Raw genomic sequence first — 5000 nt, 5'->3', positions numbered from 1 at the left:
GAGCAACAGTGCAAACAATTGTTTGTAAGTATAAGGTGCATGGCACTGTTTCATCACTGCCAAGATCAGGAAGAAAACGCAAGCTATCACCTGCTGCTGAGAGAAAATTGGTCAGGAGGGTAAAGAGTGAACCAAGAATCACCAAAAAGCAGATCTGCCAAGAATTAGAAGCTGCTGGAACACAGGTGTCATTGTCCACAGTCAAACGTGTTTTGCATCTCCATGGACTGAGAGGCTGCCGTGCAAGAAGGAAGCCCTTGCTCCAAAAGCGGCACCTTAAGGCTCGACTGAAGGTTGCTGCTGATCACATGGACAAAGATAAGACCTTCTGGAGGAAAGTTCTGTGGTCAGACGAAACAAAAATCGAGCTTTTTGGCCACAATGCCCAGCAATATGTTTGGAGGAGAAAAGGTGAGGCCTTTAACCCCAAGAACACCAGGCCTACAGTCAAGCATGGTGGTGGGAATATTATGCTGTGGGGCTGTTTTGCTGCCAATGGAACTGGTGCTTTACAGAGAGTAAATGGGATAATGAAGAAGGAGGATTACCTTCACACTCTTCAACATAACCTAAAATCATCAGCACGAAGGTTGGGTCTTGGGCGCAGTTGGGTGTTCCAACAGGACAATGACCCCAAACACACATGAAAAGTGGTAAAGGAATGGCTAAATCAGGCTAGAATAAGGGTTTTAGAATGGCCTTCCCAAAGTCCTGACTTAAACCCCGTTGAAAACATGTGGACAGTGCTGAAGAAACAAGTCCATGTCAGAAAGCCATCAAATTTAACTGAACTTCACCAATTCTGTCAAGAGGAGTGGTCAAAGATTCAACCAGAAGCTTGTGGATGGCTACCAAAAGCGCCTAATTGAAGTGAAAATGTCTAAGGGACATGTAACCAAATATTAGCACTGCTGTATGTATATTTGTGACCCAGCAAATGTGATCACTTTTCTCTGTTAACCCATAATAAAGACATTAAAGAACCGAACTTCATGAATGTTTTTTGTGACAAAGAAGTATCTGTTCCAATCACTCTATCAGAGATAAATCAGAGTTTTAGAAATAACGGGACACTCAGTAGAGCCATTATATTGTATTTTTTACAAGTGTATGTAAACTTCTGACCACAACTGTATTTAACCTTTATTAAGAACTAGAGAGGCACAATACACACATTTTATACACAACTAGAAAACTCTGAATATGAAGGGAGGAGGTTAGCATAATGGACATTTTTCTTCAAATTATACCATCAGCAGCTGATGTTCCACTTGGCCCGTAAATGTTTATGAAATATATATCAACATGGAGCAAATACCTAATTAGAAAATAGGTTTGTCTAACTTTTCATATTAAATCTCAGTTACATAGCCTATAGGCCACATGGGCTATTTAATAATGATGTAAATCATGTCCATAGTTAAGTCATGATTAATCATAAACAGCCGCTTATTTAAAAATAAAATGTCTTACTTTACCTTGACGGTGTTATTGTCCTTCCTGTTTTTGTGATATTTAAGTATTTGGGTGGACAAATATGATTCATTTGTTTATTTCTGTTACAAAACAGCACAGATGGACCTATCTGACCCCACAGAGGAAACTTTATTTTACTTGAGAAATACGTTTTAAGATGAACTTATTAAAACAAAAAAATCTTCAAACTCTTCAAGGTCTATTTTTAGATGAACAACCTTCATTACTGTTCAGACTTGTTTTTTATACAAGTCGCATGAACAGGCTGATTTCCCTTTGTTGAATTTAACTATTTCTTCTTTAAAGAAGCGCTGATTCAGAAGAGAATAACTGCGTTTAGGAAGATGATGACTTGCTACGTTTTTTCTCCAGCAGTAAAAAAGCTCTAAAGCTTCTCTGAGTTTCTCTCCCTCTCAGCCTCTCTCACTCAGCTGCTGATGAACGCCCGGTAGGTGGACGGGAGGCTGCGGGACAGAGTGGCGCATTATACTTTTAACAGAGAGAACAACATCTGCCCAAACCACGCAGATGGAGTCAAAACGTTAAATGTACGGAAGCAGAGTGCGAAAAACACCAAATAAAAGTCCTGACAAGCAGCATGCTTATACCAAACTCGACAAAATTGGACCAAAAACAGATGAATTAACAGCAGTAACAAGTCCGAATTTAAGCTAGGTCAAACGACCCCTGAACTTCACCACACGTGTTTAGAATTAGAAAAAGATAAAAAATTAAGAATTCCCATTTAAATACTTGTCTTACCTGCAATCGAAGCAACAGCCTCATCCCGCTGTTTTTTCTTTTGTCTCTTTACCGCCCCGGACTCCTGCAGCCTTTTCGGAGCCATGCCTGTGCCCGCTGCATCCTCCCAGGTGTGCTGCTGGGGGGGTGCGACACGGTCCATCTCCTTTCCTTTTTGTATTGTTTTCTCTCTGTAAACATGCTGTTAACTTGCTTTGCACATCTTCTAATTGAAATCTGTCTTTATCATATATATATATTATTTTTTCATACGCTTGCATTTGATGGTGCCCCTCCCCTGGCGTGGCGTGGTGTGCGGAGCGCCGGCGCTGTTCCTATATATCATATACATACAAATGTACACATCCTCCCCGCATTTAGTACAACACACATATCTGCCTACAGAGCCGTGAACCGAACTCTAAATGTCCAAGTGAAAACAATTATTCTAGTCAGCCACTTCTTTAAGAATAAGAAGGGTAAGAGTCCATGACTTCTTTAAGTAATATCCTACATTATAGATAAGTGAGTCCACTTCACCCTCGAAGGCCTTGCTAGAATAAGTTCTCTGAGCACCTTCCGTACACAGAAAGATCCAACCATTCAGATGTTTATAAATTACTAATCAAGTCCCAATCATTAATCTCGACATTTTGTCTGTAATTTTTAGCATCATTTAAATTGTTCTAGATCTTTAAGATCTCGTACCACAACCACTTCAGCTTGGTCGAGTGTACTTCCATTCAGTTGGATGTAAACCTTGCAGTTCCTCGTCCAGGTCGTCTTCATCGTTGTTCTTCCTCAGGTTGCGGGCTTCATGTGCAATTTTGGCTGTTTTCTGCGTAAGATGCTCATTCAAGTACACCTCAGATCCCTTCTACTTACTCCCTTGCCTCATCAGTTCCACTTTGCGTTTCCTGTTTAAACTTCAGAATAATGGCAGGTTTGGACTTACCTTTCCTCGGAAGAGTATCGCAGGCAGCAATATTCCCAGCATCCAGATGAATGTTCTTCCCAGCCAACAAACGCACCACTCGCCCTTCCAACGACTGTGTGTCCTCTGGATCGGCGTCTTCGCCAACATTTCTCCCTCCTGCTGAGGCTCTTGCGTACGAGCGAGGTTAACTCATCCCAGGAATGATCACATCCTCCATTCGCATGTACTGCTCCAAGTTATCAATCCTTTTTTCTAGTTCCTCAATGGTCTTGTCCCGTTCAGTTATGGTCTTCTTTAGTAGCTTTACTTCCTCCAAAGTTGTGTGAGCTGAAACTGCTGTAGCGTTACCTCAGCCAGCTCCTCAGACCTGCTGTTTGAGGACTTACGGATGTCCTCCATGTCCTTTTCCATCCGCAGTGCTCTCTTGGGTGGCATCTCTTCTCTTTCAGTGCTGTTGTGTTTAATTTTGTTTCCTAACTCGTCTGTGAGAAGAAAAGTTCTGCTTGAAGAGACACAGAAGCAACACTCTCACAGGGTCCTAAAGAACTTCATGATTTTATTTCCTTAACAGAACAGACTCTTAGGGAGCATACAGGGTATTCTACACCGTATTTAAATAAAAATCAAGAACTGTGTTTATTTAATTTATTATTCGAGTTATCAGACCTTCATCTTGAATGTGTATTGTGGAAAGTTCACCTACTTAAATGCAGTAATGTGTTTCCGTAGCACTGCAGTGTTGTGAGTTTGCACAGAATTAATCTGAATGACTCAGTTCTGCTCTAGAGCATCAGCAGGACAGTTAGACGGGCTTAAACTGTGATGCTGTTGGTTAAAGCAGGAATGTGACCCGTCATTAGGAACCAGACGATCCTGAAACCTGACCAGACCGGATAAAACCACCATGTCTGTCATCTCTCTGCCCTAAAGCACGACTTTCTCCGGAAGCACACGGAAGAAACGTGTTAATATTACGGATAGGTTTAAAAGTAGAATCAGTGAGAGCCCCGTGAAGCTGACCCCCCACCCACTTGAAAAGCCAACAGGCCCCGTGGTTGGTGCTTCGCTTGAGCCGCTGGTTTCTGCTTGAAAATGTTTTTACATGACCGCCTTTTGTGTGTAAATGTTCATTAAAGTTCTGCCAAAACAATAACGCCTTCTAGTTATTACATGTTCAGAATTTGCTGTACTTGTACAACACACTGTTTTACAGTGAAGTTGGTTTTATAAATCTAAGATCCCATCAGAAGAAATGGCGCCTGGGTTAGAGTTAAAGCCCACGCTGTCATCCACAGTATGTCGTACATCACATTACATTTACACGTGTTCATTAACTTGTTATCAGCATGTTCAGTTTTTCATATCGTCTTTTTTCTAAATCAAGTCTTTTTTGCCTTAAACGAAGCGTTTCATACCCAGCAGCTCCACCTGTACGTTCATGTTTATGGATTTAGCAGACGCTTTTGTCCAAAGCGACTTACAAGTGATGATCGGCATGTTGCCCTTGAGGCTAACAACAGTAACCTGTACCCTCCTGAACGCAACGTTTGTCTTTCAGTAAACAACTGATGATCTCAGGACCAAAGTCCCGGGTCAGACACCTTTCATGTGTTTACAGGTCAAATTAAACAAACTGACCTCTGAAAAAACAACAAAGGTTTTCACCCACTTCACCTGTAATGTCAGTCACAACGGAAACAAATACAAACTTTAGCCTACGTTGTGTTCGTCATGCTCCGGTATGATCAGAAGTACCCACCTTGTTGACATCAGTTCATCTACTGAAACACACAAAACCTTCATAAGAACCAAAACTAGCAATAAGTGGATATTTAAACAACATGCA

The sequence above is a fragment of the Nothobranchius furzeri genome, chromosome 10 (genome assembly GCF_043380555.1).
Source record: "Nothobranchius furzeri strain GRZ-AD chromosome 10, NfurGRZ-RIMD1, whole genome shotgun sequence".
NCBI classification, from domain to species: Eukaryota; Metazoa; Chordata; class Actinopteri; order Cyprinodontiformes; family Nothobranchiidae; genus Nothobranchius; species Nothobranchius furzeri.
This window is presented reverse-complemented; position numbering follows the sequence as displayed.